This window comes from Carassius gibelio, chromosome A9 (assembly GCF_023724105.1).
Source record: "Carassius gibelio isolate Cgi1373 ecotype wild population from Czech Republic chromosome A9, carGib1.2-hapl.c, whole genome shotgun sequence".
Classification (NCBI taxonomy): Eukaryota; Metazoa; Chordata; class Actinopteri; order Cypriniformes; family Cyprinidae; genus Carassius; species Carassius gibelio.
The window spans coordinates 11848140-11857831 of record NC_068379.1 but is presented as its reverse complement, the minus strand read 5'-3'; the positions used below and the strand labels follow the sequence as shown (position 1 = coordinate 11857831).

At 33.8% G+C, this 9692-nt stretch overlaps 1 long non-coding RNA gene across 1 annotated transcript; it reads right to left on the bottom strand.

The window, feature by feature from the left end:
• Window positions 1-570: 570 nt before the first annotated feature.
• On the bottom strand, window positions 571-6665 carry LOC128019632 (uncharacterized). The gene is made up of 5 exons (XR_008185222.1): window positions 6418-6665; window positions 5063-5162; window positions 2160-2275; window positions 1930-2018; window positions 571-1425 (listed from the first exon to the last, which is right to left on the bottom strand). It is a non-coding gene; the product is annotated as an uncharacterized LOC128019632 (long non-coding RNA).
• Window positions 6666-9692: the final 3027 nt, after the last annotated feature.

Sequence of the window (9692 nt, the reverse complement as noted above, 5' to 3'; positions counted from 1 at the left end):
GTTTTCACAGTCCTCTGTTTTCTATTCTATTCATCATGGCTATTATACCTTTTGACAGGACATTGTGAGGCCATCTGATGAAACATGGAAAAATTAGAAAGAAATGATTTAATAATGAAAATAATAGATTATTTCTTTGATTTTTGAAGTAAATGGCAAGAAATATAATGGATGAACCTGCAACAACTTGCCATTATCTATTCCCCACTGTAAAGCAGTAATCAAGGACAATGTATACACATTGTGATACTTCACTATTACACAAGGACAAATTCATGCAGTGCTAAGAATATTAATTTATATATATATATATATATATATATATATATATATATATATATATATATATATATATATATAACTATTTAGCAAAAATCAGTGTAAAAATGTCCTCCTCACCCCCGTATCTTGCTCCTCAGGTGCTGGACATCAGTAATGTGCGTGCTCTTGGTTTTAATGCAGTACAAGATCCACGTTGATCATTCCTGCTACATTCTCAGTTATCCCTCAAGTGTTTGTAACTATAAAGCCCATGGCACCATCTTGTAATGCAGAATAATTAATCTTGTAACTCCCTGTATTTCACAAAAAATGTGCATATTTGTTACTAAAATATAAAAAAAATACTTTCTGGTGTACTGATGTCCCAGATGTTATTAATCCGATCAAAAATGTTCATGTCTTAAATAAAAAAATAATCCCAATAATTAATATGTCGTTTTTCCAAGTCTAAAATAAACACATATGAGCCTACCTAGTAAAATGATGTATTTACCAAGAATCTTCAGAACACAATATTCACCATTTTCATTTTATTGAAGCATAGACTATAAAGTTGATAAAGTAGCATCAAGACAAATAAGATTCAATGAAAATAATTATCATCAAAGATACATTAACCTCATATATAAATCAGTTCCCACGGATGAGTGATGAAATGTCCTTAAAAGTCACACAGTCCCATCCAGTCAACTGTGATACAGATCATGTGATACATATAAGACATTTGATACTGTTTCAGAAAATAATGATTCCCATCATCACATCTAAACTGGTTTCATCTCCCCATCATGATCTTCTTCTCTCGTGTCTGGAAACAGTTTGTGGTTGATGTCCAGCACTGATGTGGTGTAGCTTATTCTCAGCCAGAGGATCTCTCAGTCCTAACATCCCAGACCTGGTCAAAGTGAAACAAGCAATCCAGATGAAGTTGTTTAATGGACAGAGAGTTCAGCTTATGTTCTGTGTGATTTTAGCAGGGTGAGCAACTATGACCCTTGTAGTACTGTACACTTACCATTCTTCAAGCTGTTTTAAGACCTTTAGAGAAGCTTTTTCTCTGAAGACAATTTACAACATCCTCTTCTTTCACTCCTTTCAAGAGCATCACTTGGTCAAAACCCCTCATTTGGCTGATGAGATCATCTGTACAAATTAAAATACTGCAATAAAAATGTAATTCTGCAAGAATTAAGAAAAAGTTACAGAGGCAAAGGACTTGCTCATGAGACTGCATTAGCATGTATAGTTCTCAGAGACTCTAGAATTCATCTGTTGTTGCAGTAAATGTGTTTTCTTCCTCTAGAATCTTTCTCCAAAGTTCCTGACTTCTCTCACAAATGTGTTTTAGTCGGTGCAGTGTAAGGCCTGGCTTCAAACCAATCAACTATCAATTCACAATTTATAACATAACATTTACAAAACAATGAAATAATGTCAATTGGTGTTTATATCAACTAAACCAATTTCATGACACTTGTCTGCTTTTAAAACAGGTGGTGTGTTTTTAAAAACATAATATTAAAAATGTCCAGTCACACTTTGCTAACATGCTGTAATTGTAATAGTATAAAACGAAATCAAGGCTGACATGACCAGTTCTGTGAGAGATCATCATAAAATGTTGTATAACATTGCTTAAACACACACATATCAGAGGACTTCTGTTTGTTTGGGCTCAAGATGGCCGTCTTCATTCCTCATCCTGAGCAAATCATTTACTTGGTCTTCCTTCTCTTCTGTGAGACAAGATAATCTCTACTTACTCTCTGTGCAATTAATATTGCTCATTAAACATAATTAAGTTAATTTAAAGTAAGATTCAGACCAGAGCATTTGATGAGTAAATGTTGATTAAAAAATATTCTAAACAAATGTACCTGGGAAGAGCTGATCATGGCAAGATTCGCTGAGACTCAGTAATAGCTCTTTTAGGTTTTAGGAAGGTTTGTGAGGGTTGGCTCTTAAAATAGCTGTTGAGCTCGATATTTTAGACCTGAAAAAGAAGAACAGCATTAGGATTATCTGGAAAAAATCCTGTAAGACAGAAGGAAGGACATATTATTAATTACGTGCAGCTTGTACATTACACCTCTGTAAAGATGCTGTATAATTAAATGTTAAATGAATCCATTATTGAAAGCAAGTAATTAATAGCAAGCTATAGTCATATGAATTCTTTTGATAGTGTCAGATGAGACCGTCCTGGGGCTTGTACAATATCATACAAGTGTTAAACTGGATTATTAAGACTGTGATGTGTTTAGGGATCATTTTTAAGACTTTGACCCTGTCCAGATACCCACACTTGCAGTCTTGGCCACTTGAGAGTGTGTGTACGTGACAGTGTGTGAACGAGACTGTCCCCGGTCTTAACCCTCTGGAGTCTAAGGGTATTTTTGGGGCCTTGAGAAGTTTTGTCATGCTCTGACATTTGTGCTTTTTTCAGTTTCTTATAAATATCTAAATGGGTAAAGTCTAATATCACTGTAATCAGCACAAACTGGGCTATAATAATATGTGAAACCCATGCATGTACATGATTGTATTTTTGAGAAAAAAAAATGTTATGCATGGTTAGTGAAAAACTAAAAATGTTAAATCACTTGAATAAGGGAATAAAACACATACATAAAATTGGTTGCCGGAAAAGTTGAGAACTGGAGCTTGTAGCCTAGAATTTTTCTTTCTGAATGATGTGAAAATCATCTTGTTTACTCACTCACAGAAAACAATATATTGATTTAAATTTTCTAAAACACTTTTTGTTGGTAAAAGTCATATGCGAGTAGGCGTCAACTATCATGAATATCATTGTGATTTACACCTGAGAAGACAAAGGCCTGCATAATGAGCTGCATAATGAGCCTCTCATTCAACTGTGCTACTGTGAGTGAGGACTTACAAGAAAGAGAACAAAATAAAAGTATATAATTTTATGTTTGTAGTTTATTAAGAATATATTTAATTATCCCACAACATAATTTAATATCCACTTGGGGGAGCAGTTAAACAGTTTATTAGGAACAATCAAAGCTGACTTTCAAATTTTTTGGCATCCTTACTTCAGTCACACAATCCTTCAGAAATCGTTTTAACAATCTTATTTTCTACCAAATAAACCCCATTTATTATCATCATCATTATTATTATTATTATTATTATTAATGTTGAAAAGAGCTGATAATATTTTTCAGGTTTTTTTTAGGGGGAATAAATCGAAAGAACTGCATTGTTTTTACATTTGTTAGAGTTATCTCTATTTGTCACATTTATATTATTTACATCAAGCTTTTGAATGGTATAGTATTGTATATTGTTATTGAAACTTCATAATGTTTCACTTGATTATACATTTAGTCAGGAATTATAGTTTGGAAAAAGTATTTGGAAAAAGTCTAACTAGTAAAATGTTTACACGTTATGTGAAAACTAGTACAAATAAATAAAGAGAGACTTACTCTGTTTATGATCTCTGCTGAATAAAGTGCTTCATTCTTTTTTCTGAGGAAATCCATTTCTCAAATCCTCAACCACATCACATCTTTTTGGGGTGAATTATGTCTTAGTCCTCTCATCGCGAAGCAAACAGTAAAATAAAATAAAAACTTGAAGAATAGACTGGCTGCTTTTTCTTCTGTGTGGGCGTATTCAAGCCGCGCGCTTCAGTTTGAATCTGAATAGCGCGTTCAGCGCGGGGGCGTGGTCACATTAGATATAATGAAGGGAGATATGAAAAACAGACATTGCGTTGTTTTCATATGGATTACTTTATCTCAGAATATTTGTTTTCGGCAGCACTTGTTTAGTTTAAAAGTAGACATTCCAGGCTTTCTATAGATATATCTCTCATGTCTCTTCGTTGAGTATTCACGGAGTTACAGTTCATTTTAATGAAATGTTTGTACATGACGATCAGCGGAGACAAAGACTGTAGACAGCGCACCTTGTTTGTTATCTTTATTTTATAAGTGCACAAAGGTTTTTTGTTATTATGTTTGTATCCAAAAAAAACTAGACCCTTTACAGATTCGATTGATGTATTGCTCTTATCTGTACGATTAAAACTGAGAGTGTAATTTAAGTTCTTTTCGGGGTTATCAGGTGAAAATGACTCAAAACGCATATATGCGTTAATCGACTCGAAAGGGTTTTAATAATGCCAAAGCACAGCGCCCTTAACACACACTAAACCTCTCCAATACTGCTCCGGAGCGCTATACAAAGCTTAGTGTATCCCATCATGCATCATGTTTTGGAATAAATCGTCAGACTTTTTGCCGAGATCTCACAAGAGGTCATGGAAAGCTGTCCAATGTACAGTATGTGAAATATTGATAATTAGATATTAAAAATCTCTTTAAACACATAAGTGTCCCATAAGGCAGTGGCTCCCAATCCTGGTCCTGGAGAACCCCAACACTGCACATTTGAGATGTCTCCCTGATCAAACACACCTGATTCAACTCATCAGCTCATCAGTGAAGACTCCAAGGCAGATAAGAGAGACACCAAAACCGTGCAGTGCTGGGGTTCTCCAGGATCAGGATTGGGAAACACAGTCATCAGGTCATGAAAAGTTTGACACACACTTGTGGTCATCATGCTCACTCGAACACTAGGCCAAATACAGGAAAGACGTCAAATAAGTAATCAAGTGGTCAAGTGAAAAGATGGCAAGTGTGGGTATTAGGACAGTGCAACAGTTTAAGAAACAACAAATGCTGTACAAATTATAACAGCAGGAATGTTTGATAAAAGGGACAAACTATCACAGACTTACTGCTGCAAATATCTGCCTCCGCAGCTTTCTGTCTTCTCCATTTCTGAAGGAATCCCTCTCCAGAAACACCACTGGGCTGACTGCCTTTACGTCTTTTCAGCTAAAAATATAAATAATAAAAAAGGGGAGAGAAAATAAAATTGAATTATATACAGAATGTTAATAATGATCTGTGAGCAAAATATTTATATATATATATATATATATATATATATATATATATATATATATATATATATATATATATATATATATATATATATATGAAAATAAATAAATATATATATATGAAAATAAATAAATATATATATATATATGAAAATAAATAAATATATATATATATATATATGAAAATAAATAAATATATATATATATATATATATATGAAAATAAATATATATATATATATATATATATATATATATATATATATATATATATATATATATATATATATATATATATATAAACTGATATGAATGAACTGCAAGATGGAAAAATACATGTTTTATTATTTATTTTTAATTTGATTTTTTTTTTTTTTGCCTCCGCAGCTTTCTGTCTTCTCCATTTCTGAAGGAATCCCTCTCCAGAAACACCACTGGGCTGACTGCCTTTACGTCTTTTCAGCTAAAAATATAAATAATAAAAAAGGGGAGAGAAAATAAAATTGAATTATATACAGAATGTTAATAATGATCTGTGAGCAATATATATATATATATATATATATATATATATATATATATATAAAAATAAATATATATATATATATAAACTGATATGAATGAACTGCAAGATGGAAAAATACATGTTTTATTATTTATTTTTATTTTTTTTGGATTCACATTAAAAGGTATTAAAAGCATGGTACAGAACACATGATTACTGTGATATCTGTCATATAAATGCACATAAAAACACTAGCATTACAGTGATACAAACATAGCTGGTTTGGTGATTATTGTATTGTTGTATTGATTATTAATATACCATAGTAAAACTACAGTTACAGTTACTAATGTCCCATTTACTGTGTTTTAACTTCACATTTCATTTATTACTATTGTGTCGTGATTACCATGATTTTACTACAAATACAACTTACATCATTGATCCTGAAATTAATAATAATATAAAACGGATCGAAGGTCTATGGCACGTCACGTGACAGATAGAGTTTAATCACACTAATTAGCAGCTGTGTTCATTTATTTAAACGCAATGAAACTCAAAGACAGCCGCGGATGACCGATATAATACAGCGATTAAACATATGGCACTAATCTGATTAATAAAGAAGACAGAATACATTTGATAAAAGGCATTAAAAGAGCGTATATACGACTACTCACCCAAACTGTGGAACTGATAGCAAGTATCGCGCGATGTGTGCTGAATGAGACTTCTTGAACGTGATTTCATAGCGATAAACATCTCCTGTCCTCGTGTCGAATTCTGACGCCAAAAGTTTCCCACTGAAAGCAATGAAGGTCGTAGTGCTTCGATAGTCGACGCCGAGAGGCACATTTGGCGTCATAAAAGTGACGCTAGGGGCGCTTGACCATGCTTCGGTTTTTGACGCCTTTGGAGTGAGAATGGGTTGAGCTGTGGGAATTGAAGTCCCATGTTTGAGTTAAAAGACCAACTGCTTTGGCAAAGTCATCAAATTACTCAAATTACTCTAGTCTAAATTACTCTACAACAGTGTTCGTTTTGACAGCAAATTTTGATTTAGTTTTAGTCTTTTTACAAAAATGCCATTTTAGTTTTAGTCATGTTTTACTGATCTGAACTGTTTTAGTTTTAGTCTAGATTTAGTCAACTAAAATCGAATGACTTTGGTTAGAGTGTAATGCATTTATTTAGCTTTTCTAACATGATATTAAGGATTGAACATTAAGGCTTGAACAAGGATTTTGGGAAGTTGTGGCCTAGTGGTTAGAGAGTTTGACTCCTAACCCTAGGGTTGTGGGTTTGAATCCCGGGCTGGCAATAACATGACTAAGCTGCCCTTAAGCAAGGCATCGAACCCCCAACTGCTCCCTGGGCACCGCAGCATAAATGGCTGCCCACTGCTCCGTGTGTGTGCACTTTGGATGGGTTAAATGCAGAGCACGAATTCTGAGTATGGGTCACCATACTTGGCTGAATGTCACGTCACTTTCACATGCAATATAGACACAGATTTAACTGCTGTGCGAATTTAATCTACATTAAATTTAGATTAATCCTTATTAGGTCTACTAAAGTAATTATGTCAAGAGCAGCAAGTGATTTTTTTCTCTTTCTTTTGTTGTTTGATTAATATTAATGACACATACTACAGGAACTAACTTAGGGCACTTTCCCTTTAAAACCGAAAGGAAAAAGCGGCCTCCCAACTGTTTATGATGATGTAACTGAGTGTGTTTACATGAATACTTTTCAAAACATACCATTTGACATAATTCTGTATTTCTCCGTTCATGAGATAAGACGTGAAAGAGAACTGATTTCAGTACTCGTGCACTGTCTGAGAGGCACTTTTCTGTGTGATTTGGGTGTGCGCATTCAGAAAACCGGACCAAATTACGTTCTCTTTCACGCCATTACACTTTTTCTAATTTATGCCTATGTCTGCTCTTCTTTTACTCCCAGGCGTTACAATTGTTTAACATTAAATTTAGCTGCCGATGCATTCCAATTCAACAAGCAACATCCTCTTGCCGTCTCTTTTTTCTTGTTTTCTTTCTGCTTTGCTCTCAATACAAATAACTTTAAAACAAGTATCATTGGTAGTCTTGGGCATGTACCACAATAATACCAGGTTTTGTAAATGAACTATGCATTTAAATACCATGGAATATTATGTAAACACTATGATATACGAATATGACAATCTTTCACTACCACGGTATACCATAGTATTATCATCTGATACGTCATTGGATTCAACACTCTATCATGGTACCACAGTGTTTTTTTTTTTTTTTAAAGTATAGCAAAATAAAATAAAAATAAAAATGCCTTTAATGAAGCAAATAAAAACACTCTTACGTTAAACTCCACAGAACTCAGTTCATCTTCTTATGAAGTAATTATAGGGGATATAAACTCTGAGATGGACAGAGTTCAGAAACAGTAATATTCATTCCATCCCACACTTCCGCCCTCTCTTCAGCTCCCATCCCACTGATATCCAGGGTTATAATTAAAGAGATACTCCCGAGGAGCACCACTTTAAAAGCAAACACAATACCCATACATATGTACGAAATCATTTTTTCACTTTTATTTACAGCTCAAGCAACTACCAGTAAATTGGTTTCCTTGGCCCAAATGCTATGCCACGCTAAAAAGCTCAGCACTTGATGAGGGCATTATGCATTTTAAATTGTTTGCTATGCTACGTTACTAGTGGACAGCATTACTGTTTAGCCTGTGGAAACATGCCCTAGATAAAGCGCACATCAACTTAATGATTCAAGGTCAGGGTGAGAGAAACCAACACAAACACACAATCACAACATGAGTGGAGGGCTTGCTTTGCTTTTTTCTGCCTTATTGCTGTCATACTACCTTTGATTAAAAGACAACCATACCTAGAACCATTTCCAGTCAGAGAGAAAAAATACATATATTTGAACTGCATATATTTATGAGCGTCAGAGCATCTGTCTATCAAGGAAATAAACAACGGGGAGAAGCATGAGGTGTCAGGGAGGGGATATATGAAGCTGATGTGGCTGATATTGGACTATTTGTATGTTTCCTAGCATTATGCACTCTGGGAATCCCAATGAGTCCAGTATGTGTGAAACACACTCCTCGAGAAGAAAACTGCAGACACGTGAAGCAGGCAGCTCCATTTTAAGCCCCACTCTCTTTCTGCCTGTCTCTAGTTGTGTTGAAATCCTGGAGGAGAAGTGTTACTCTTTCATGTTCGGTTAAAAGGATGGTCCACACGACAGGCTATGCACACAGGCAATTCACATGAAAAGAATTGCAAATGTGCTCCAATTCTCATACGAGTTAAACTTCCAGTTTCTAATACAGCTGTGATAAAAGGGTCTTTCTAGGCATGAAAGAGAGACTTAAAAACATAGCACATGTATGACAAGCGCACTGTAATAATAGTGACAGACATTCATGTACAAACATATTTCCAGTATGACACATGGACAGAAAACTGCTACGGAACTTAGCAGCATTTAAAAGGTCTCAATATAATATATTGGTCTCTATGAAGCAAGACCAATCCATGTGGAATAAAACTGAAATCATAACATTAGTATGTGCAATATGACAAATACCAGACATTCATGTTGAGATTTGTTAAAGATTACATTTGACCATCTCTTGCTGTGCTCAGCAAGATTCAATTTATTAAATAAAAAAATATATTTATATAATAAAAAAGTATAAATTATTAAAATTTCAAATAACTGTTTTCTACAGTGTTTTGCTAATATTTATGTGAAAGCCATGATGAAATTGAAATAGAAATCTTCTTTAACATTGTAAATATCTTTACGATTGCTTTTTATTAATTTAATACCACTGTCTTCTCATACATTACAAAGACCATGGTTTGGTTTTCATTATACTAAAGTAATTTTGTGTTAAGATGTCAAATTTACTATTTGTT